The 27,752-nt window shown below is 39.1% G+C and overlaps 1 protein-coding gene across 12 annotated transcripts in view; it reads right to left on the reverse strand.

The window, feature by feature from the left end:
- Nucleotides 1-27,752, reverse strand: part of AIG1 (androgen induced 1) — a 313,679-nt gene that overhangs the window by 256,989 nt on the left and 28,938 nt on the right. The window lies entirely within an intron of this gene.

Genomic DNA, 27,752 nt, shown 5'->3' on the forward strand with positions numbered 1-27,752 from the left:
TTGGGACAAATGCAAACTCTGCATGCACGTACATGTCTAAAGAGGCCCAATACGAAGCAGTGTCAAATATCAAACATCATAGCGACATGTCTATTATTTTAAAATATCACATCTGTGGGGTCATTACATTGACTAGTAGGGTTTAACAAACATCTAAGAAGTGCAAAGAAAAGAATCAAGGTAGCCTGAGTAATAAATGAGACACTTTTGTCTGAATGTAAAGAAAACTTCCAATGTTCTAATCTCCTAGATTTGGAAAGTTCTCCACCAAAGGAAGTGGTAGAAAGCTTCTAGTCCTTGAGTCACAGAGAAATCAACTGAATGCAGTAATCAAAACTGGTACAGAATGATTTTCTGTTGTCAAACCTGAACGACAGGACCTCCTTCTCAGATTTTCTGTTCTTCTAAAATAAAATCTTTCCAAAGTAATACAAACATAGATACCCATACCATATTCCCCAAAAAAGTTTTCAGTTGTACATTCCCAAATAAATGACAAATTAAATTACTTACATCAGCTACGTGTAACTTGGACTATCTCAGGGGAGGACATTGAAATACTACAATTCAATAATCTGTGAAATTCCTAATGTGGGAGCAAAAGTATCGATGATCCAGAGCTGTGGGTGGAGGCAGGAAGCATACTGTAATATAGCTTGGCAAATGATCATTCAAATTATGGAAAGGGCAGAAAATATATTCCCTGGGCTCAAAAATCAAACCCATTTAGCACCAAGAGTAGATTCAGGGTAAGTTTTCTGGTGTCCTCTACCAGAAATAATTCACTGATGACAGATTTGCAAAAGATACAATTTTATTCACTACCTCTTTAGAAAACAACAAAAAATTTTTGGTAAATTTCCATCTTGGCAGTGGAAAGGATCTGTGAAAGCTCTGTGGATGAGTTCCTCATTGAGGCACAAAACAAAGGGAAGAAGGACCCTCAAAATTACCAGCTTCCATTTAGCATAGCGCTGACACACTTGGATTGTCAAATCACTCTGTTCAAATTCTTATCTAAGCCACTTTGAAAACTCCAAATAATGGAGATTCCATTGCTGACCTTAGTCAAATAAACAAAAACCCTGCAGTATTTTTACGTATAATACAATTACCATGTTCTTCCAAGTTGACCAAATCCTGCCATTATTTGCCAATGTTAGCTAAAGTTCTATTCCTTCTCATAACTTAGCCTGCCTTTCAGCTTCAATGACTTAAGGTTTATTGTTATGCTTTCTACAACAAGAAAAAGCAGAGGAGGAGAAGCTGAGATGGCCATAACTGAGCATGTTGGCAAGAATCATGTTGTGATGACCAGAAATAATTTTAATGACTCAGGGAATAATTTCACACTTAGGAAAACTTTCCATAACATATCTTATCGCTGTAGATGTTTGATCTTTATGTCGACCCTAAGGGGTTTTGAGAAATTGGAGTGGCCAGGCTGGGGAATAATAATCTCCATGCCAATTTGGCCTGTGGACATATTAAAAGGGGCCCTACATGATCAATTACTAAGGAAACACAAATGTAGACCACAATGAGATAGCATTTTTCAACCATATAATTTTCACAATTTAATTCTGACAATACTACTGTTTATAAGGATGTAGAACAACCAGAAACCCTATGGTAGGAATGCAAACTGGAACAACCCCTTTGAAGAATACTTGTCAATGTCTAGTGATTTAAAGATGTACATTCTCTATTATCCAATGACTTCATTATCGAGGGTATTGGCTAAAGAAGCTGCCATACGTGTGTTCTAGTCATATGCATGTGAAGGTTAATTTATGCATTCATTGCTTCAAAAATTTGGATTTAATGTTTCAATTTGACTGGATAAACAAACTGTGCTATATCCATATAGTGGAGTTCTAAGTACATATCAATTTTTCATTCTCACAACAAAACATTAAACAAAAAAAAAGGAAACCAAAAAAATGCTACATTTTGACAGCATCAAAATAAATTTCAAAAAAGTGCAAAGATAATTTTAAGGATGCATGTATATGAAGTAAAATATGAAGAAATGCATGGAATTAATAGCATGGAATTCAGCTACCTCTCCAAGGAGGATAAGACTGGGGAAGGACCTCAACTGTATCAGTAATATTTTATATCTTAAGTTGATTATTTGGGTATATAGAAGTTTATTGTATTATTCTCTGTGTACTTCACTATTATGAAATATTTCCAAAGAACTTAAAAATAAAAGGTATAAAAGAGTGGTTTTCATATTTTTGGGCTGTAGCTGGTGAATCTCTTTCCGTTGTTTTCCTTCTAACTCAGTTTCCTTTCTTTTTAAAAATTGGCTTGTAATAGCAGGATTTACTAAAATCTCCAAATTAAGTGAGTTAAGTGAATTTTAAAATTCCATGATCAAGTAACTACTACCAGTGCTGCCTTCCCACCATAAACAGCTAGACATTTGGACTATATATATAAATCAGCTTTTTCATATATTGAACTTTTTCCTCTGCAATCAGCCAAAGAAAACTCTCATTTTTAAAAAATGGCTCACCTGATGAGATCAGGCCCACTTTGAATAATTGTCCTTTTGCCACATAAAGTAATGTAACTGCAGGATTGATTGTATTCACAGAATCTTCCAAAAACCCAAGGAAGGAGATTATACAATGTTGAATATCACTGAGAGTCATTTTCTCATTTTACCTGCCACAAGCTGTAGGTTAAACAATTTTTAGAGAACACTCAGAATGGAGAGGTATTCAAGTTCTGACCAGAGAGGCCTTATTGACTACAACAAGAATTCAGTAGAGACCTAAGAAGTTTATTACCTAATTAGTGATGTTAAAATAGCCTTGGAATAAAGGCTACTTTATATCCACCCACTAGTACTTAAAAACAATCATCACAGAAGAAAGCAAGCCAATATACAGTATCTTAAATACCTGCAAAAACAAAATTCTACAATTTTTAAAGGAATATAGCAAAATCTAGACATTCAGCAATATCCAACATTACACTATCAACATCCAATCAAAAGTCACTGGACTTTCCAAGAAGTAAAAAAATCCTTAATCAAGAGGAAACTAATTAGATAAAAACAGATATATGGGATGCCTCGGTGGCTCAGTTGGTTAAGCATCTGACTCTTGATTTCAGCTCAGCTCATGATCTCATGGTTTGTGAGTTCAAACCCCGCAGTAGGTTCTGCACTGACAGTGAGTAGCCTGCTTGGGATTCTTTCTCTCCCTTTCTCTCTCTCCCCCTCCCCTGCTCAAGCTTTCTCTCTCAAAATAAATAAACATAAAAAAAAACAGGTATAGAAATGACATAAATATTGGAACTAGCAGACAAGAACATAAGTTGAAGAAGTTAAATGAAATAATGAGCCAAAAAAAAAAAAAAAAAGACATTAAAAAAGAACCAAACCGAACATCTAAAAATTAAAGACATTGCCTGAAACTTAAAAGTCACTAGGTGGAAATAATAGCAAACTCGACACTGCAGAAGAAAAATTTAAAAATTGAGTACATAGCAATATAAACCATTCAAAATGAATCTGAGAAAGAAAAAGATTTTAAAAATCAACAGAATATCAGTGAATTGTGAGAAAATATTAAGCAGTCTAACATAAGTGTATTGGAGCTGCAAAGAAGCAGGAAAGAGAGGCATGTAGAAGAAATATTAGAAAAGAAAAGAAAAAGCATTAGAAGAAACAATGGCTGAAGTTCTTCAAAACTTCATGAAGTTTTCATGAAAACTATAAACGTGCAGATCCAAGAAATGAAACAAATGGAGTATAAACAAAGAAAACCACATCAAGGTACAGTGTAATCAAATGCTGAAAAATCTGTGGAAAAGACATCACATACAGAAAAATAAAGATAAGAAATTTCACAGGTTTCTCATGTAAAACAACACAAGCCAGAAAACAGGGACCTTAAAGTCCTACAAGGAGGAAAAACTCTCAAAGGTGAAAGACTTTTTCAGACAAACAGAAACTGAGAGAAGTTATCGTCAATAGCCTTTCACTACAAGAAATGTGAACAAAATGGGAAACGTGATACCAGATATAACTTCAAATCTATATGAAGCAATCAATGACAACTGCTAAAAATTATAAATATGTGGATAAATACAAAAGATTTATTTTTTGTTTTATTTAATCTTTTAAAAATAAATAACTAGTTAAAGCAGAAATATGAGAACAAACTGTGAGGATTTAAACATATTTAGAAATACAATTATGACATAGCACAAGGGAAAGAAGAAATGGAAGGCGTAGGTTGTTACGTTTTTAGTTATATATGAAGTGGCATATTATCTGGTGGCAGACGGTGATAAGTTAAAGATGCCTACCGTAAACCCTAGAGGAACCACTAAGACAGTGAAACGGAGACCTTCAGCTAATGCATTAGTTGTCTGTGCTACGTAACAAATTACCACAAATTTAGCAGCTTAAAACAACATCAGTTTACTTGTTCACATTCTGTAGGTCAGAAGTCCGAGTGGGTTAGTCTGGCCCTATGCCATCAAAATCAAGGTTCTGGCTAAGGAGCATTCTTATCTGGAGGCTCAAGGAAAGGAGCTTCAAGATCATTCTGGTTGTTAGTACAATCCAGTCCCTTTTGACTGTAAGACTGAGGTTCATGCCTCCTTGTTAACTGATGGCCAGGCACTCTCAGTTCCTTGGATCTGCTCTCCAACCCTTGCACCTGCTCTCACCCCGCGCCCCCACCCCCCTGCCCACCAATCTTCAAGTCCAGGAACAGAATATCAGATTCTTCTGGTGCTTCAGATCTCCCTGACTTTCCCTTCTTTTTCTCTCTTCTGTCGTCCATCTGAAAAAGCTTTTCGCCTTTAAGGGCTCATGTGGTAAGATTAAGTCCACATGAGTAATGTCCTTTTCTTAAGGTCAACTGTGCCATACATCATAATCAGAGAAGTTCTATGTCATTTATTCACAGGTTCTCAGGGTTAGAGTGGGGCATCTTTGGGGGCCAACTTAGAAATTCTGTCCATTACACCTAATAAGCACATATTAGAAATGAAATGGAACATTAACAGTACATTAGGGTAATCCAAAAGAAGTAAAAAATTAAGAAAAAGGAACAAAGAATAGATCAGACAGAAAAAAACAGTAAGATCTCAGACTTTAACCCAATAATACCTATAATTACATTAAATACAAATGGTTTAAACTCTCCCAATTAATACCAGAGATTGACAGACTGTATTTAAAACACAAAGAAAAAGCACTATAAGTATGTATAGATTTGTTAAAGGAAAATGGATGCAAACACTAATTGTAAGAAAGCTGGAATAGCTATATCAATACAAAAAGTAAGTTTTAGGGCACCTGGGTGGCTCAGTTGGTTATGCGTCAGACTCTTGATTTTGGCTCAGGTCATGAACTCACACTTTGTGGCAACGAGCCCCGAGTCAGGTTCCACGCTGACAGCATGGAGCCTGCTTGGAATTCTCTCTCTACCTCTCTCTGCCACTCCCCTGCTCACATGCACGCTCCTATGTCTCTATGGAGACATAGAAATGTCTCCTATGTCTGTCTCGAAATAAATAAATACACTTAAAAAAAAAGGTAGCTTTCAAGATAAAGAATGCTACCAAAAATAAAGAGAAACATTTCATAATGACAAAAGGGTCAATTCATTTAAAAAGTATAACATCTTAAAAAGCAAAAATTGATTTACTATGGGGCTAAGTTACTCAATTAATGTTCAATAATATTTTAATAACAAATAACTCATGATTCTTGGGAAACAGATGCTTTTATGAAGATATAAAAGAAAAGGTGAGGGGAAACCTTAAAAAAGCAAAAAAAAAAAAAAAAAGGAGGGAAGAAACAGAAGCTCATGTTCTACAGGAGAAAAACAACAGCAATTCTGCAAATATAAATGTAAAAATAAAACAACAGTTTGTCAAACTCATAAGTTAGTGGTGTTATGAAGTCTTACATCCTCCTACAGTCAATTCATCTTCTTCTCCAGTGGGATCATCTAACACAGCAGTCGCCTCACTGCTGCCTGGTTGCTAGCCTGTCACTGTCTGTAGACCTTGCCAGGGGCTCTCCCCGGCTTGCGATCACACTATGCCCCCTGCCTCATCTGGGTTGCTATGGAAGACTTCTCCCAAGTGAGCCTGCGGAGGTCAGGGAAAAGAGGTACCACAAAATGCTTTTCTCCTCATTTCCATACATCAGGAGACAGACAGGAAATTGTTGGGTTTTGTCAGTTTTGTTTTGTTTTCAACTCACACTGACTAATTTTTAAAAGATAATCCCTAAAGATTATAGAACAGCTCACCGCTCCCTAGGGAGAAGCATGGCCTGACTTTTGGTTATTTGCTCATTTAAGAAGCAGTCAGACAATACTGTTAAACTAACACTTCAGATCTCTGCTACTTTATTAGAATTTGATTGGAGCTGACAGCCAACAAATCACATCAGACACATTTTGCTCTATTGCCTGTACGTATCACATTGTCCGTTGCAACTTAAAATTCATTAAATAAACTTAAGAATGTGAAAGTTGTATGGAGATGCACAAGTGAATTTTAAGTAGGATTACGATTACCTTGAAGCGTTATTTGGCTCCAGCCATTCTGCAGGGCTGGCATTTCCAAACCATCAACTCAGCATGACACACATATACACCATCTGGCTTTGAGTTCTTAGCAGGCTGGCTGCTCTTATTATTTTGTGTCACGTGTAGAAATGAAGTGGTCAAATGTACCACATCTCTCCAAGAAATATAAATAGAGATTTATCAGAATGAAAAAAAAAAAAGCCCAGGATATTTTGAACTCACTCTAGTATTTGTTCCTCTAGAATGTTCTCTACTGTTGAATAATTCCTTCTACATCTTCTCTCCACCCCCTCAACTCTCCCTGTCAGGAAATAATAGATTATTTACTGAGTCATTTTAGGTTCAGGATTCACTTCCACAAGTATGGAAATGTACCCCAATTCCATTCACATTCTTATCTTCTTTTTTTTTTTTAATTTTTTTTTAACGTTTATTTATTTTTGAGACAGAGAGAGACAGAGCATGAACAGGGGAGAGTCAGAGAAAGAGGGAGACACAGAATCTGAAACAGGTTCCAGGCTCTGAGTGGTCAGCACAGAGCCCGACGTGGGGCTTGAACTCACGGACGGTGAGATCATGACCTGAGCCGAAGTCGGCCACTCAACCGCCTGAGCCACCCAGGCGCCCCTATTCTTATCTTTTCTTACCCATGAGTGGTATTCATTAAATGAACTTAATATTATTTTCTTTTTTTTTTTCCTGGAATGCACTAAACCACTACAATTCTGTTTCTAGCATAGGGCAAACTTGTTATACTTCTGCCATTTATTCCCAAACATAGTAGATATGGTTTATCTAGAATACGTTTTATTTCATTTCATTAGATCATCTTCAAGGTCCTCAATTATATGTAATTATACCAAAGCTTTAGTCTGTATATCAAGTTATGTCATTACTATGAGTTGCTAATTTTTACAGGCCAACCTCAGGCAAAAACAAAGAATGCACCCAAGTAGGAAAAGCAGCATTTTAAGTAAGAAATGCAAATCTTTGTTTATATGAATTTTAAAAGACCACAGAACGACTGTCTTGATCATTGGGAGTAAGATTTCTAATGACATGCACGTGGCGCGTACCACGTTTTGATTGTACTATATTCTCATAAGGTTAACATAAAGAATACAATAATGTTTGAAGATTCCACTTATGTTAGGGTTAATTTAGACTTGGTCTACAGAAGAAATAAGACAACAGAACTCGGAGGGGTAGCAATGGACACTGGAGTGATGTGGATCATGGAGTGAAAGAAAACTAGAAAGAACAGATGGAAAGAAGGCAGGAAGATTTAGAGGTGTCATAAGGGAGGGTCTGGAGGAGTCCCATGTATGAGGATGAGACCACTAATCAACGGGAGATTTAGATAAAAGAAGAAAGAATTCCTGTAAATATCTGTGTTCGATGAAGAGTGAATTTGTCTGGAGATATGAGATATGTGGAAAGGATATAAGGGCCATAAAATTACAGTGCTACAAAACACAACATTCAAGGGATTCCCTCTCTATTCCACAAATATCTTACTTTTAATTTTTTTTGAGGGGGGGGTGTGCGTGGGACAGGGGCAGGGAGAGTGGGAGAGAGAGAGAGAGAGAGAGAGAGAGAGAGAGAGAGAGAGAGATCTCAAGCAGGCTTCATGCCCAGCATGGAGCCTGGTGCTGGGGGCTCCATCCCATGACCACGAAATCACGACCTGAGCCAAAATCAAGAGTCAGACACTCAACCAACTGAACCAGCCAGGTGTCCCAATATCTTAGTTTTTAATGGTTTATAATTCCATCTTCTTGTTATTAAGATCAAGAGGGATCGCCAAGCATATTTCAGCACCATGAGACTGTGACTCACTATGAAATCAGATGAGTGAATTCTGCAAGGATCTCCTTTGCATTTGTTTCCAGTGCTTTCCTTGCCTCAGACATGTGAATATCTGTAGCAATTCTATAGCCCTGGGAGTCCATCAGCTACACGGAGGCTGCACTCAGTTACATGTTTGGATGCTCCACTGTGGAGAAATCAATGCATTTAAAACTCCCACAGGCTCTCTCTGCCTCCCTCATCCACTGAGACTGCCCACCAGATGCACTGGCTGGTGAGTTTTCCTCTACTGCCCTGAACAAACCAGCATGGCTTTCTCACTCTGGTGACTGTAAGTCTATTTGTCTAGATCTGCCATTTAAGTGATGTGCTGTAAGCCCAAGGTTTTTCAAGAAATCTTCACCACAAACATTTTTGAGGAGTCGGACTCACTGCATCATCACGCCTGTGGTTTTCTGAATGTGATTTAGAACCCATGCCCATGTACACAGACATTTACCTCATACTGCTCTATCTCATTACTGAAAATCGATGAACTAGGCCATAAGTCACCACTGGCAAGCAATCCATTCAGACACAAAGAAAGAAAAATAAGTTTTTCAGTCAGAAATAATGCACTTAGATAAGCAGCTTCGGAAAGGAAAGCTTGTCAACAAAATGCATTACAATATCACATAATTGCTTTCAATATATAAGAAGCAGGGAGAACAGTCGTCTGAAGAAGGCATTTGGATATGCTTCACAAAGTAATGGGTACAATCATACCATGTTCCAGTGACAACCCGTTAAAAGTACAGCAGGGACCTTTCCAGAGACTCTATTCTAATCTGCAAATAATGACAGAAAATTCCCCTCGGGGTTCTCATTGCGCTTCACTGATCCCATGTACTACGCAAAACTTCTGTAGGCTTACAGATTTTTTAAGCTATTAATATTAGCATGAATCCCTTTTGAATCCTGAATTAAACACACCATTGATTTATTTAGCAAATATTTATTGATTAACTACTACGTACAAAGCACTTAGTGAACTACTAATGCAGAAATGCAGACTACCAAATGTACGTCTCACTTCAAATGAGAATGTGCTTAGTGTCTAACCTCTAACTTGGTGGAATCCACACTTGCTAAACACGTGATATCTAGATTTAAGCACAATAATAGCAATAAACAATTATTTAAAAATGGTGTGTCTTAACACAAATCTGTTCTGTAGTGCATTAAATTTTCTAGCATTGTAAAATGTATTTTATCCCACTAACTCATTTCGGCAGAAGATGATTTAAGTGCCACGCATAATCACTAAAGACTAGATAAGTTTGAAAGCTAAATTAGAAAGGACCTTGACCTGAATTAAGATCAAATTAGATCTTAATTGATTAGACGATACAGAATCAGATAATCATACAAAACCTGTGCATAATCTGTATATAATAAAATGAATGATTTATTTTTAGAACATATATACACACAGGTGAAGTTGTGTTAATTAAACCAATTAGAAAGACATGGTCCTGTCCTAAGAAAGACATGGCCCCTGTCCTTAGAAGTTTCTATTTTAAATATTGATTTATCTATTGATTTTGATCTAACACTGAGTCTACATAAAGGCAATGTCTATGCAGTTGTAGATAACTACTTGGCAGGGAACTGAATGGTTAACGTAGTTATGAAGGTGGATCCCTGTTTCTAGATACTGATTTCTGCCTTCAGAAACAGATCTTCCAGACAAAAGTTTCTGAGGGGCTTTGAGAGATCTCACTCCCCAGCCAGTATTGCTCAACTTGGCCATTGTTCTACTCTATTCACTGGCTTACTATATCATTTTGAAGTTTACTGGTACAGAGCCTAATGTGTATAAGACGAACTATTCTTGGGGCGCCTGGGTGGCTCAGCCAGTTAAACGTTGGATTCTTGATATTGGCTCAGGTCACGATCTCATGGTTCATGAAATCCAGCCCTGCATCGGGCTCTGTGAAAACTGGAACTGTAAGTTTATGTTAGGTTTTAGAATTGAATTCATTCATTTCTTAACAACTGGCAGAAGTTTAACATAAAGAATGTTTGAGCTATCATAGGAGAGTAACTACAAGATGTAACAAGAACTCTAAAAGGTATGCTGTGCCTCAGAGATACTATCTAAGGAAAGAAGAACTTAGAAGAAGCCTCTTCTCCAAGGATGGGCTTCAGACCTCACTGCGGGAGGTGTGTTTGCAGCCTGCTGGATGGTGGAAAAGCTCTCTGGGTTGCCGGGGCAAGATCTGGCCACGGTCACTGGGTACGGAGGAAGCAGCCTTCCCAGGTGCAGATGAGCTGATGAGCAGGTGCACAGAAGGAGCTAAGCAACCACTGGGGGCAGGAGATCTGGAGCATGTGGTGCCCTCCTTAGGAGGGCTGCAGGGACATGGTCACCAAGGGCCTGCACATCCCTGCCTGTGGCTGGGGAGAAGCAATATTAGACGTCCTCCTACCCATGTGGCTGATCAATGGGGCAGCAGCTGGAACCAGTGAGCGAAGCCCCTTCCTCCTGCAATAACTCTTCAGCACCCGCTAATTAACATCATCCTCACTGTGAAGGAGAAATGCTTAAAAAGTTTAGTCCGTTATGGAAGAGCAGGTATTACAGGGTGAATCGGGAGCTGAGAAACAATACATATCTCATTTAATTCCCCACGACTTCATTGATATTTAATAGCACTGAGAACACTGTTTCATTTATTCTAATGAAATGCAAGAGAATCGGAAGAACATTTGCTTTTAATTATTCAGACTGGCAATGTGAGTCTTATCTCCTGGCTTGGGGCCATTTAATTGCTTTATGTCATCTTTTATAGAGAGTAAATCAGGCAAACCAATGAATATATTATCTTAACATTTCAAATATGGTAGAACATTCAAGGTGGTCTATTTTGCTACTAATTTCTGATACTTGTGTTAGACAGAGAAGGCTGAAGTGAATGGCCAAAGTGAAATTTTATATATATGTTGAAATTTAACCCAATCATTGTCATGATCTTCCTGTTCATTTCAGAATTGTTTGTAGTGACAAAAAAAGAAAAAGAAAAGAAAAGAAAGAAAGAAAAGAAAACAACCCAAATGTGCATAAACTCAACCTTACATAAATAGAGGTATTAAAAGAATAATAATACAGGGCAGTGAAAATAATTTACCTAGACTTAACCTGTATCAACATAGGTGAATCGCTCAAGCATAACATCTAACAATAAAAGTAAGCCGGAAAAGACGGAAAACGTATGTTATTACTTAAATAAACTCCTAAAAGAACTGAATAAAAATCCACAATAGTAGCCCAGAAATGCACATGCAGTAAAGTCACAAGGAGAAGACAATGATAATAAAATGCCATCCAGAGCTGAGTTAGACCTCCCTCCCCACCTCCCAGGAAACAGCTCAGGTCACCTCTTATCTTGGTTTCTTTACCACCTGATTCAAGTATAATGAAATCATCAATAGCGTCGCTGTTTTATGGATGCCTGACTCTGTGGTGGGCCAATGAGGGTAGGGTTTGGCTTTAATTTGATATTGCATCCCTTGAGATTGGCATGACATGTGGGGTGTAGTATTAATACCCACTTGCCAATTACCAAATTAATGAGAGTGGTGAAGACAGCCAAACAGGGTGGCAGGGAGCCTGACCTGGAACTGGTGGAAGGATGGCTAGCAGGTGCTGAGGAAGGAGCACCTTCCTGTGAGAAAGGAGCCGGCAGAGCTCTATTGCCACTGTCGTGCACCACCGTGTTACCTGTTTGCAATTGTGCTCAGTGCCCAGGTTACAGGGCACACAAATGGGACCTCATGGGTTTGAGGGTCTGCAAGGCAAGCCCAGCTAGACACTAGGGCAGTGAGGGCATCAGGAGATGAGTAATGAAAGACAGATCCCAGGGTGTAGACTGGCCAGAGAAAAACATGAAGTCAAGAGAGAGACAGAGAGGGTGAGTCCTTCGCTGGGTGGGGGTGGTCGCATGTCTGGTGCAAGGGAACAAAATGAAAGATGGGAGACTGTGGTTTGTGGACAGAGAGTTAGAGGTCGGTCCAGCTGTTCTTGATGACAATGAGATCCAAGGGTGGCTGTGGTGCCAAGCTCCAGGATGAACGAGACAAAAGTCAGAAGAGTTGAGGACAAGACATATTGTGTGAGGGGTGAATTTCAGGCACCAATTATGTTATTGCAAATTTATGGCACCCCGCCCCAACAACAGTTAAAAGAAACTGGAGTCAAAATACAAAGAAACAATTGATCCTAAGAAATATCAGAGACATTTCAGAAATCTATCAATGAAGTATATCAATATAAAATACATTTATGAAACAATGAATAGTAACTGAGTGTCTTGCATCTTGCAATAGAAGCAATTGCATTTTCCTTTCAATTACATTAAAGTAACACATTTTCTTTTGACCTTGCCACACTTGTGTTCTCAGAAACAAAGTGTGTGTTTAAATGCTAATAAATAGGGGTGCCTGGGCGGCTCAGTCGGTTGAGCGTCCGGCTTTGGCTCAGGCCATGACCTCACAGTTTGTGGGTTTGAGCCCCGCATCAGGCTCTGTGCTGACAGCTTAGAGCCTGACAGCCTCTTTCTGTCTCCCTCTCTCCTCTGCTCCTCCCCCATTCATGCTCTGTCTCTCTCTCTCCTTTAAAAATAAAGAAAAACATAAAAAAAAAATAAATGCTAATAAATAGAGGGAAACATCAATAGCCAAAACTGTACATGGATAGAACAATACAAAAATTGATGAGTATGTATCAGTTTGATAAGCAAATCTGATTTACACCCCCACAAGGGGATAAAGCTAGTCTCATCACTTTTGTTACAGATGGAAAAAAGCAGGAAAATCCAAAGCCCTCTGGAGAAGTTCCAACAGGTGTGAATAAAAATATACATTGCTTCTAAAAAGAGTATTCATCCAGAAACTGCTCCTGAGAGAAGTTAATTCAATACCACATATCAGGAAGTCAAATGAAATTAAAAAGTATAAATTCAAGAAGAAATAAAGAGCTCTAAGAACTCAGGACACAGAAAATGCATATTTTATGTTGCTTCATAAAGTACGTTAGTTTTGAAAAAGAGTGATAATTTCCTCACTAGAATAACAAATGAAAATAGTTGCATCATGAAGTACGTTAATTTTGAAAACGAGTGATAATTTCCTCGCTAGAATAACAAAATGAAAATAATCAGCTGTTTCTTAGACACTGGAAAGTATAAATTTGTACTAAATTTTAAAGACAGCTAAGAAAAACAACCTTATGGAAAACTGTCTTGTTCTGGGCGTACTAAATTTAGGAAAAAACTGTTTTTAAGTTTCTAAGGGGTTCTGAATAAAGATTTTTCTGAGAAGGGCTTTTTTGTTGAAATCAGAGCCATGAACAATATTATTTGAAATAATTACCACATGGTTTTACCGGTAGAAAATCAAATGCTTACTTATGGCTCATGAGAGTTCGCACTTGTACAGAGCAGCCTTCCCCTGCTTGCCCGTGATAAAGTCTTAGTCGATAACCACAGTGAAATTGCTCCTAACAAGTGGTTTTCACAATTTCTCCAAATAGCTAACAGTGACATGTTTATGGCAATATTGCCGGTAGGTAATGACGGAAGGGGGAACGAGGGGGGTTTGGAAGGAAAAGGAGGGAGGCGGGGAAAAGGGAAAGGAAGAGGTTTGGAGGAAAAGCTTTATGTAACTTTGTCTTAGTCTGTTAGGGCTGCTATGATAGAAATACCATATGCTACTTGGCTTGGAAACTACAAAAATTTATTTCTCACGGTTCTGGAGGGTGGGAAGTCCAAGATCAAGGTGCTGGTGAGAATCTCACTCCCAGATGGCCATCTTTTCACAGTAACCTCCCCTCTCTCTGCAGCCTCTTTCACAAGGGCGATTCCTCTCATCCACCCAGCCTCATGACTTAATCGCCTCCCCAAAGCCCCACCTGCTGATACCATCCATCACCCTGGGAGTCAGGATGCAACCCACGAACGAGGGAGGGTACACAAACATTCAAAATAAAGCACATATAAAGTTGTAAAATGCTCAGACACTCTGAAAAATATATATACCTCATTCTTAACATAACACAAGATGTTCACTTTAATCAATAGCTCTCTTGATCAGAATGCAGCAGTGGAATGTTGATGTTTCAAACTGGTAAATGCTAGAGAATCTGGTGGACAATTAAGAGCTAATCTATCCATCTTTCCGAGCATAACTGACACTGGACGTGAGAGTTGAATTGAAAATATCACCTAAAGGTATTCAATGAATTATGTCAAATTTACAGACTGTCCGTGAAGACGCTTACACAGAGCATATGTAACATCTGCCTCAGTTACCTTTTTAAAAATCCAGTATTGATGTTGAGCCGGGGACAGAATATTTCATCAACATTACAAAAGCCCAACTTTCCTTTCGTGGCTTCAAAATATCCTGAGTGAAATCTCCCCAAATGTAGAATCAGAAAAATCTTTCTTTCAGTGGCATTATTTTTCCTGGCTATGTTGTGATTTCGATACGCACGCCCATCAGTGCACGGAATAGGGTTTGCAGGTACGGATGAATGCCTCTGTCCAAGGCTCCTTGGCCAGGAAGAAGCCCCAAATTCCAAAGGATGGATAAAGGAGGGATACGTCACTTAGATAACTAAGCCCAAAGTGTTCAGGAGCCACTGCAAACACATACCTGTTCTCTTCATCTTAGCTTACACAGTTTTGTAAGCTCGCCCTGCCCCTTGAAATACAGAAAGCCCCAGGGCTTCAGCTCCACTCCTTTCCACAGGGTGTTCTGATGGCCATCGGGACCAGCCGCCTCTGCACTTTTGGACTAGTGTTTATTACCCACTACTTGGAGATGGATTTTCCTCCATTCACCCAAATATTGCCCGTTTGATGGACATCTCTCAAGAAGGCAGCAGCCTATGAAAATTGTTACATACTTTCAAATTGCTTAGCCTTTCATAACCTCTAATTTAAAGATCTGTGTTGCGAAGTTTATGATATTTGATATTTAAATTTTTTTTAACGTTTATTTATTTTTGAGACAGAGAGAGACAGAGCACAAGTGGGGGAGGGTCAGAGAGAGAGGGAGACACAGAATCTGAAACAGGCTCCAGGCTCTGAGCAGTCAGCACAGAGCCTGACGCGGGGCTTGAACTCACGAGCTGTGAGATCATGACCTGAGCCGAAGTCGGATGCTTAACCGACTGAGCCACCCAGGCGCCCCGATATTTGATATTTAAATTGAGCAGACCTGGGCAAAAAGCTAGGATCCTCTCTAGTAGCCATAGTGTTCCCAGACATGCTAGAAATTTGTTGGTAAGTGACAACCACAAAGTACTCTTTCTTTGGGACATTCTCCAGAAGCTCTGTATAGGAGTGGCTTTGGTAATGTTTTGTTTTGTTTTTTAGGTCTCTCAAATTCCTCTTTGTTGTAAAGCTCTTCATAGGATCTTAGGGGCGCCTGGGTGGCTCAGTCAGTTAAGCGTCCGACTCTTGATTTCAGTTCAGGTCATGATCTCGGGTTTCATGAGTTCAAGCCCCGCATAGAGCTTCATGCTGACAGCACAGAGCCTGCTTGGAATTCTCTCTCTCTCCCTCTCTTTCTGCTCCTTCTCCCATTATCTCTCTCACACACACAATAAATAGTAAGCTTTAAAACAAAAAGCTCTTCATAAGATCTTACAATTCAGTTACTTATTAACGCTATCAATCATAAGGCACCATAAATGATAAGTTTTGGGATTTTGTTACTAAATTTCTCTTTAAGTTCATTTTTGTTTTTATCGTGGTAATAATACTTAACATGAGATGAACCCTCTTAAAATTTTTTTTTACATTTAATTATTTTTGAGAGACAGAGAGAGACAGAGCACAAGTGGGGGAGGGGCAGAGAGAGAAGGAGACACAGAATCCGAAGCAGGCTCCAGGCTCTGAGCTGTCAGCACAGAGCCCTACGTGGGGCTCGAACTCACAAACTGTGAGATCATGACCTGAGCCAAATTTGGACGCTTAACCGACAGCTACCCAGGCACCCCGAGATATACCCTCTTAACAGATTTTTTGAGTGTACCATACACTATTGTTAACTATAGGCACAAAGTTGTGCACCAGGTCCCTAGAATTTATTCATCTTGCACAAACGAAACTTTATACCCATTGATCGGCAACTCCTCATTTCCCTCTCCCCAGCCTGTGGCAACCACTCATCCACTCTGTTGCTATGAGTTTATTTTAGATACCTCACAGAAGTGAATCAAGTAGTAGTGTTTACCTTTCTGTGACTGGCTTATTTCATGTAGCATAATGTCCTCCTGATACTAAACTAATTTCTATTGGGGTGTCTGGGTGGCTCAGTCGGTTAAATGTCTGACTTCAGCTCAAGTCATGATCTCACGGTCTGTGAGTTCGAGCCCCACATCGGGCTCTGTGCTGACAGCTCAGAGCCTGAAGCCTGCTTCGGATTCTGTGTCTCCCTCTCTCTCTGCCCCTCCCCCATTCGTTCATTTTCTCTCTCTCTCTCTCTCTCTCTCTCTCTCTCTCTCTCTCCCTCCCTCTCTCTCTCAAAAATAAGTAAATAAACAAACAGATTTCTGTCAACTGAATGAATATAGTTGACATTTGGAAAAGCTCTCTCCACACACAAGGTGACAACGCATGTGGACACAATCGATTTTCTGGAATGTGTCTTCAATGTTGAAAACGTGGCCCATGTCTTAAATCCAACAGTACGTCTTCCCTTGATGTTGAAAGCATGCTGTAAATAATGTAACACCTCCATTTTAGTAACACTCTCATCTTTGTGCACCTAAATTCCTTTCGTGCTTTTCTGAACCAGTGTTTTTACATAGCAGGCGTAGGGCTGAGGCCACTATTGCTGCCTGCACATTCTCATGAAGCATGCTGCCCGGGGCCACATGGAGCCAGCTCCAGTGGGGACCAAACACCCCTGGGCTTGAATCCATCCCTGATAGAAACGCTTTCAATCTTTCAGATCATGAGGACATCAGGGCATCGTTTCATAAAAGATAGGTTTTTGGCAATGACCACAGTGAACAAGGGAAAGGCTATTCATGAGAAATACCCCAATCAAATCTTGCACTAAAAAGCATGATAACTGCATTTTCCCAAAAGTGTCTAACAGCTGCCCAGTGATCACCTCTATGGTAGGTTATGACATGGAATGTGCTTTCACATAGGTTGTTCTGCAAGGTGGCCTTTTCTTCTTTTCCAGTGGACACTCCTTTGTCTCTTTGCTTTTTCCTTCTTATCCTCTCCACCTCCAAACTCTGGTGGACCCCAGGGCTCAGTCACTGGACCTCTTGTCTTTTCCAGCTGCAGAAATCTGAATCAGTCTCCTCACTTTGAATACCGTCTCTCTGATAATGACTCCCACACTTACATTTCTAGCTGGAACCTCTCCCTTGAACTCCAACTATCTATTTGACATCTACATTTGAATGAATGCCAAATAGGCAACTCAAACTTCACAAGTCCAAAGATGAACTCTTTATGTCCCTGGCAAGTCTGCTTTTTCTAAAGCCCTCCTCGTCTGAATCGATGGCGAATCTGACTTGATAGTTACATAGGCCCCAAGCCTGGTGAATGCACTTCATTGCAAATCCTGTCGGCTTTACCTTAAAAAAATCATCTCCAGAATTCGACACCGTGCACCGCTTCTCCTGCTGTCTCACAGTCTGAGTTACCACCAGTAACCTCAGCTTGTTGGCAAAGCCTCCCACCTGAGCACCCTGCTTTTCTGGTCTTCTCCACTCTATTCTCTACAGCAGCCAGAATGTAGAGAATGAGGCTGTTTCAAGTCTGATCATGTCACTCTGTTCAAGCCCTTTCAAAGGTTTCCTGTCTCAGGTCCAGTAGGAGCCAAGGTCCTTAACAACACGTCTCATGAAGCCCTTCACCGACTCTTGCCACTTCTCCCCCCACTCACTCTGCTCCAAGTTCCGCTGGTCTCCCGTTGGGGTCTCTGCACCTGCTGTTCCTTTAAACCACCCGCTCACTTCCTTCCTTCAAACATCAGCTGGTAGTGAGGCCTTCCCTGCAACTCTGTAAAACTGCAACCCCTCCTCACTGATGACGACACTCTCAAGCTGCCTTTACTTCTCTCTTCAGGGGGGCACTTTTTACACTCTCCCTTCCCTACTGGAACCTGAGGGCAGGGACTTGCTGTATATGCTACTAAGTGCTGAATCCCTAGCACTCAATAAATACCTGCCGAATGAATGAATGAAAAATTGAGTTTTATTTCTTTTCATTTTCTCGCCCTAAACACAGGGGCTAGCCTTGCTCAGAGTCATTCCACAAGAACGTTTTGAAGCCTAAATGTGAACCCAGGTCTTTTAAATGAAAGCCCATACTCTTTCTACCAAAGCATGCCAGTTAATGTGCATACAACATTCCTACCATCTCAGAGGCTGAGCCTGGTTTTACCATTACTTACTTCGTCTTTTTAAAAATATTTATTTTTGAGAGAGAGGCAGAGCACAAGCAGGGGAGAGGCAGAGAGAGGGAGACACAGAATCTGAAGCAGACTCCACGCTCTGAGGTGTCAGCACAGAGCCCAACGCAGGGCTCAAACTCACAAACTGTGATATGACCTGAGCCGAAGTTGGACACTTAACCGATACAGCCACCCAAGCGCCCCTATTATTGCTTACTTTCAACCCCAAATACCTATTAGGACACGGCTCAAATGAAAGGTATAAAAAATGTTCACTAAATATAAGGAGAAGAAGAATTTCACCCAGAAAACAATGGTAACCCCACTTTCTGTCTAGATTGTGAACCTATGCAGGGCAAAGTTACATTTTATTCATTCCTGTGTCACCAGACGCTTGGCTCAGTGCCGGGAACAAGGCAGAAGCCAAATGTATGTTCAGTCAAGGACCGGAACTACATCGAGCTAACCCTGACCAGGATAACCAAACATGTTGACAGTACAGCTAAAAGGTCATGGAGCTGTGCCCTCTGCTCTTTCGTGGAGCAGCCAGGACATCTAATGGGAACTCGACTACTGTATAAATTTACAGATGCAATACACTGAGGAAGATGAAATCTTGCTCTTCGACCAAAAAAATGTACTCTTGGTCAATAAACCTGTGGTCAACCCCAGGTGCTTGCCAGGTGCCAGGACCCTTGCATGTAGCTTTTTATGCACAATCTTACTTAACTGCCGCAAAAGTCTTCTAAGATACATATTTATCACCATGTTACAAATTGTGAGTGTGTGGCTGTAAGAAGTAGAGTGACTTCCTCAAGCTTATATATAATCTTCTGTCAGTCAGCACAGGAATCAGGCCTCTTGACTTCAGTGCAGTGTTTTTATTTCATCAGACAAATGCTTCTTTTAAACACGAAAAATAATAAACATCACAATATATTTGTCTTGCCGCCTATGGTATAAATAAATGCAAATATTTTGGCTCTAAAACTTACAGCCTTCTCGTACATTTCCCCACATTCTTCTGCATTTACTTAATTCTTACTTAAATGCTGTCATACAAGTGGGCACTTCAGAATGGGTAGCAACTTTCAGAGATGTAATCTGGACATACGAATCAAAAGTCTTTAATATACTTTTAGAAATGCATCTTCGTCACAAAGACTTATGGATGAGAGTTTCTTTCAGTGAGTTTATACTGTTAACAATTTGGAAATTGCTAAATTGATCAAAATGACATTACTTAAATCTTGAGGGAATAGTGGAATGTTACAAATCCACGAAACCATGTCTTTGAACAACAGTTTAACAACCTGAGAAGATGCTTAAGATAGATAATCAAGTATCAAAAAAAAATAACAAAAGTAACCAGAACCACAACAGCAACAACTCATATTAGACCTGAATGCTAAGTGAGTGCCAGGCGCTGTGCTGGGTACCTTACTAACTGGTCTCATTTAATCTTTATGAGCTGGGGACTCCAATAATCCTGGTTTTACATACAAAGAAATACAGGCACAGAAAGCATTTTATGTATAGTATGATCTCAAATCTAGGTAAAGTATTTTTTTTTTAATTTTGTTATTGTTTACTTATTTTTGAGAGAGACAGAGTGCAACTGGGGGAGGGGCAGAGAGAGAGGGAGACACAGAATCTGAAACAGGTTCCAGGCTCTGAGCTGTCAGCACAGAACCCAATGTGGGGCTCGAACACAGAAACGGTGAGATCATGACCTGAGCTGAAGTCGGACGCCTAACCGACTGAGCCACCGAGGCGCCCTCAGTGCAAAGTATTTATACAAAGAAATCACGATCTAAAAATAAAGCTTAAGCCAAGATACTTTAAACGAGTTGATAATCATATAGTGGTCGAGTTACCTGTAAAGGTGACATTGAGAATTTGATTGTCGTTTCATAAACTTAACTTTAAGTGGAAAAATACACACTTAAAACCGGAATATTTTACTCAAATTATAACTCACTATGTCTAATTGTTAATGAAATAAAAATAGTGCTGGCCTCATATTTGCTCATATTCTCTCTCTCCTTGTTATCACTCCCACATTTGCACATTTTCTTTCCCACTATTGAAAGTGGAATCAGAGAAGTTTTTCCATTCATATTTCCGAGAACTTGTTGCAAATGTGTAACTAAAACAGCAAACTAAAGCATAAACTAATTATGTCAAAGGTTCTTGCAGCATTTTCCCTTAGGAATTATCTAGTGTTTTAAAATAGTTATGCTATTTTTCGGGAGGAAAAAAAAAACTCAGACATTAAATTTATTATCCTTATAAGATTTTTGAAAACAGGTATGTTTTGATAGCTTAGTTTGAAAATACATTTTTCTTCTAACTTTCCTGCTCTTCGGGGCCATGATATGGTTGAAGCAGTTACCTAAGTGTTTCGGTTCGTTGTTAGCTTTGGGATCTTGTTTGTAATCAAATTAGGTTAAGAAAATGTTTACAGTACTTCTCTGTCCTAAGAGAACTCACAGAATCAAAATTTCATTCCAGTACTTCTCGTAGTGTGAGGGGCACACCTACTCAGTCAGCTTTGGGGAAGAAAAATCTAAAATATTATTTTAAATTGTGGCTACCCGTATAGCCTGGATTAGTTTCTGGAAGGGAAGTGTAGATCATGTTAACCTACTCAGAAACACATAGGGCAGAACCTGGTTCTCCAACATATCTCTTGCAGTGCTCTGATTGATTGATTGATTGATTGATTATTTATTCATTCATTCATTTGTTCCCCATTTCCAACCACTATCATTTTTTCCCAAGGAGAAGGCTAGTCCACATGCCTGGTTGTACAAATGCTTTTACCTCCTCCTGGCACACTTTTCCAATTCCAGTCCACGTGTCTCCTATTCCTCACCCTTGGAGATCCAGCTCATCTCTCCCCCTGGCAGCTGAAGTGACCATATATGCCTTGGTGCTAAGATTTTATGTTGCACATTCCTCTATCTTTGCATGCACGTCAGTATATTAAGGTGTTTGTTTCTGTCTACCCTAGAAGACTGTGAACTTCATAAGGAGGAGCCAAATGTTCTATTTGTCTTTATATTCTTTACTCACTCGAGTACTCAGTTGCCCTTAGGCGAGTTCTTTTTATACTCTGAACTTCAGTTTCCTCTTGTGTAAAGTGGTCCTAAGTGTATTACTGCACAGATTTACTGTGAAGATTAAGTAAGATCCTGTATGTGGAAGCACCTGGAACGCAGCTTCTCAGTGCTAACTCACTGAATCGGAATCATCCCATGCATCCCTACAACACATATCTCAACAGTAAATAAGCACTGAGCAAAATGACTGATAGCTAAATCCTCAATAGATGACTACACAATAAGTAAATAAAATAAATATAAACTAATGTGTGTACATCAGTGGTTCTTTGAGTTACAAGAACTTTAAGGAGATGATGAAGATCATGGTCCTTCTCCCCGTAGGCACGTGCTCAATTTTGTGTGGAATTTTAGGGACTCTCCGAACTCCCTGAAGTTGAGTCCTGGTCCCTCAACTCTACAGGTATCAGTAGGAGTCCCTACTGTAAACAATCCTGTATAAAGACTAGATAACTGAGGCCACACGAATTTGGCTTCCTTCTCTGACTGCTACAGTGTCAGCTCATCCTAAAGTGCATGAGGTCATTACCCTTCAGGCCTGGTAACCTGCCTATGAAATGGCTGTCGGCCATGCGGTGTCTTCTGGGATATGACGGACAAAAACCAAAATGTAAAGATCTCACTTTGTTGGATTGATTTTGGGATTTCACATTATATCTCAAAAAAAAAAAAAAAAAAGTAGGTTGGGCCATTCAGGCTTTTAGGTTCTTCTATTCATCATAAATGCAAACATTTACAAAGCGAGCATGGACTTTTTTTTAATTAGGGTTAGAATTTTTGTCAGAGAGCTCCAGGCACACAGAATAAGATGCGGATTCTTTCCAGTCTCAACTAAGCTGAATGCATATGTCTCTGCAGCGAAACCACCTAATGTTTATTTACATGTTCAGGTATCACTGGCAAATATTTTAGCTCCCCTGCAGTTCTGTGCATCTGGAGATTTGAGTGAACAATCTCTGGACAGCAACTGGTAAAACTGGCTATGAATCTTCCAGGAATTTTCCTGGAGATAATCTTTACTTGGAAGGTAATTTCTCCACGTCATTTCTGCAGAGATCCCTTGTGTATATTTAAATAGAACTTTCTCAGACCCAGAATCAGGTGCTCCTTCTTCCATGTTTTAAAAATACCTGTAATGTGGCATTCATCAAATTACACAGTACTTATCTGTTCATGTTTCTGTTTCACCTTCTATACTGTGAGAGCCCCATGGGAAGAAATGATGTCTTAATTGTTGCATCCCCGGAGCCCAACAGAGTGCCCATTTATTACAGCAGCCACAGAGAGAAGATATAAACATGAAAGATGTGTTCCTTTCCCTCAAGAAGTTCAGAGTGGGTGATAAAAAAAAATACTTGTAATGTGATATAATATTATTCAGATTGGTGGGGAAGGATGGGAAAATGTTTCCCCTAGGGTGTCTTTTCTGAATTGAGTTTTGGAGAACGAGTAAGAGGCAGTCCCCAAAGGAGGGTGATGGATAAGCAAGACAGTGTACCTGTTCTAGGCAGAAGGAGCAGCACTTCAGAAGGGAAGGCAGAGTGATGGCAGGAATGGCAAGTAGGATGTCATGTGAAAGAGGGTAATATCAAGAGATGAGACCGGAGGAACAGAGGAACTTGGATAGGACTAGCTTTTGAAAGCCATATTAAGAAGTTTGCTTTTATGTTAAAGGAAAAATAGAACTACTGTAGTGTTGGAAGCAGAGGAATAGCACATTCTGGAGAGATCACCCCGAGAACCGATAATGGTTTGGACAGTGACAATACTGAAGGCAGAGAGGCTAGGAAGGAGGCTATTTATGTAAGCCAGGTGTGAGAACAGCCAAAAAGCAGTGGAAATAGAAAGGAAGACCTAGACTGGAGCATAGCTAGGATGTTGCCACTGGTTACGGCAGGGGGTGGTGGAGAAAGGAGAAAGAAGAGTCAACAAGCATTTCCAGGTTCCAGACCTACTTGGAAGGGTGCCATTCACCAAGATGCAGACCACGTTAAAAAGGTTCCTCCTCTGACATATTAAGTTTAAGGTGTCACAGGGGCACTTAAAGGGAGAAGTCCAATAAGCAGTGAGAATAGGTGTTTCTAGTGTAGGGTATTTCATGAATAGCCTTCAAAAACATCAGAATATTGATTTGTTGCTGAAGCCATGAGAGTGAATGAGTTCCACCAGGATGAGAGTTCACGATGAGAAAACAATGAGCCTGAAGCCAACCACCTGCAACGCCAACATTTATGGGATGAAGACAGCCTGAAAATTGCTTGAGAAAGAATGTCAGAGAGGTTGCAGGAAGACCAGGAGAGGATAACGAATATCAAGGGAGCCATGGAAGAATGGTTCCATGGAGAAGGAATATTTCAGTAATCTCAGATGTTGAAAAGAAATTGGAGACGTGCAAACTTTTTCACTGGATCTGAGGAGGAGGCAGTCTTTGTCCTCACGATGAGGGCATTTCAAAGGACTTTTGGAGATATGAGCTAATGTGAAAAGTGAATTAGAGCTGAGACACCGAAGTCAGTAAGAAAGAATCTTTCCCAAAGCATGACTACAAAAAGGGAAGAAAAATAATGCGAGTACTTAGAATTCCAAGAGACTTCAACTCTGAAACAGTAGGCTTTCACTGACTCATGCATGATTTATTAAATTTTGAAGATTTTTAAAATTTAATGGGAAATACGCTCGATGGTAAGTCCAACATACGTACTCCTTACTCAGACACCTTGGTAATATTTTGATCACTAACTTCACAACTTTTAACCTCTAGTGACTGGTGAAGGTAAGTCAAAGATTTCGGAAAGTTGGTCCAGGATAAAATCTATTGGTTTGGAATGGGCATTCATTTCACATCAGTAAATGTGCTTCAGATACTTAAAGTATGCTTTGGTTTCTTCATTCAATATGCAATTACCCAAGGCAGTAAGTCAGTCTGCTTCTCAATATACTCTGTTATTCTTCCCACACACATCTGCTGCTTTTAAGGATATTCCAAAGATTCCATCTGGACAAGACATACTACCTCTCACCTACCTCAAACCAACAACAACAACAACAAAAAAACCCCACACCTCCTCCTCAAGGCACAAGGGCACTTCCTCTCTTCAGTTTCGAAATAGAGTTTCTCTGCAATATTTTGTTTAAGGGTGTGAGTCTAAAGGAAGATTTTGCTTCTACACAAACCAGAAGTAGCTTTCAACTAAAAAGAGGGTACATACCTCATAATAAAGCTAAATAAAAGATGTACAAGATTGCAGCAAAGAAGAACCACAAAACTTTACTGAGATAAGGTTAATAAAGACCTAAAGAAATGGAGAAAAATACTATGTTCTCGAAGGCACAATATTGTAAAATGTGAATTCTCCCTAAATTGATTATAGAGTCAATGTTATTCCAATTAATAACCTAAAACGTTCTGTATACAATTTGTCAAGCAGATTCGAAAATTAAATGAAAATGCAAAAGGCCAGGAAGAGTAAAAATAGTATGGAAGAACAAAATGGAGGCCTTACACTACCAGATACAAAGATTCAATTTACTTACAGTAATTAAAAGAGTGTGGCATCAGCGTAAGGATAGATAAATAGACCAAATGAGCAGAACAGAATCTAGACACAGACTCACAATCAGCCACTTGATTTACAGCACATCTGCCACTGTTATCTTTTGGGCAAAAGAACGGATAGCCACGTGAGAAAAAAATGATCTTTCACTCCTACCTGACACCACACACAAAAATCACTGCCAGCTGGATCATAAAATGTGAAAGGTAAAATGACAAAACTTGTAGAATGCAGCATAGGAGAACATCTTCATAACCTTGGATTATGTAAGTATTTCTTAAAAGGACAATAGAAAATAATGCAACAGATTGATAAGTTGAGCTCACTGAAAGAACTTCCATTGATCAAAAAATACCATAAAGAGTGAAGATAACCTATAGAGAAGGAAATGTGTTTGTTATATATATACACACATATATATGAAAAAGGATTCTTTTTTTTAAAGCCTCCTGCAAATCAGAAAGTAAAAGGGAGAGTACCCAACTTTTTAAAATGGCAAAAGACTTCAACAGGCACTTCATAAAAGAGGCTACTCAAGTGGCCAGTAGGCAAATTTAAAAAATTAACATTATTAGTGACCAGAGAAATACAACTTGAAACCACAAAGGAGCATTACTACATACCCCCAAATAGCTAAATTAAATTAAATAAATAAATAAATAAATAAATAAATAAATAAATAAAACCACTGATGCTATAAAGTGTTGGTGCGGATACAGAACAACCAGAATTCTTAAACACCGCTGGCAAGAATGTATATTTTTAAAGCCATTCTGGAAAACTGTTTGGCAGTGTCCATGAAACTGAACACACGTTTATCCTAAAACCCAGCAACTCTATTTCTAGACACACATGCACATATAGTTGTCCCAAATATTTATATAAACATGTTCATAGACGCATTATCCATAATAGCTAAAAACTGGAAATAACTCACAAGTGCATCAGTAGAATGGAAAATAAATTTTAAAATATACAAATGGAATCCTACACAGCAGTGAGAAAGAACACATTACTGCTACTTGCAACCATATGTAGCAACGAGCTTCACAGACACAATACTGAACAAAAAGAAGCTATAGAAAAAAAAAAAAACAGTACACGTTGCATGATTCCATTTGTAAAGAAATCAAGAACAGGTAACACTAACCTACAGTGATAGAGGTCAGAATAATGGTTACTTCTGAGGGGATGAGAACATAGAGGGGACACAGGATGGTTTCTAGGGTGCCTGTCATATTTGATATCTTGTTCTGAGTGATGTTTACACAGATATGTTCCCTTTTGAAAAAGTTTTTCAAACTACTGTAAGACTGTGCGCTTCTCAATAGGTGTATCAAGCTTAGAAAACAAACAAACAAACAAAAAATAAATAAATAAATAAATAAATAAATAAATAAATAAATAAAAGATAGTAAGATAGAGTCAACTGTATGGAATTATGATATTCCACACTAATATACCTATAGTCCAAGGGTTTAAAAAATGTTTCTGACAATAAATACCCTAGAAAGTTCAATACCTATGTGTATGCTATATATATGCATCTTTTTGAAACTGGCAAAGGCAAGTGTTAATGTCCTCACATACAGTTAAAAGTGTAATTTTATACACCAGAGCCAGATTTTGGGCCCCATCCAGCTGAAGTTGTTAAGTGAGAATTCTCTGAGCTGCAAACTGCCCTTCTGTTCCTTATTCCTAGAAACAGAGGTTAGATCAGGGAAAAGGAAAAGCAAGGAGTTCTGTTTCTCTTGTTGCACTACCAAATAGACACCACAAACATTTGACCATCACAGTCATAAGACGTTTTCCTTCCAAGTCTTTTTGCTTGGTTTTAGGTTTCTCAAGATACTGTCTTAAATTGAGTGGACTTCTTCTTAAATGTTAATGTAGTAAGCAAAAAATCTTAAAGAAAAATTGCAGTTCACCATTTTAAGTAGAATAAATCTAGAATGTTTTAAAAACAGATTTAAGTCTGGTCCCTCTGATTAGCCCTAGCATTGTAGAAATCTTACGCAGCAAACACCATAGAGACAAGCCATTGTTCAGTCTCCACTGACCACAGAGGAGATGACCATCCCTGTACTCTGTAAATACTTTTTACTTAACTGCAGATTGAGAGATGTAATTCAGCATAAAAGCTGTGGTGTAGCCATTTTGAAAAATCTAAACATTTAAGCAAAACCTATAACTCTAGTTAAGACAACCATAATTCAAGCAAA

The sequence above is a fragment of the Panthera pardus genome, unplaced genomic scaffold (assembly GCF_024362965.1).
Source record: "Panthera pardus isolate Hobbes unplaced genomic scaffold, ASM2436296v1 HiC_scaffold_17, whole genome shotgun sequence".
NCBI lineage: Eukaryota > Metazoa > Chordata > Mammalia > Carnivora > Felidae > Panthera > Panthera pardus.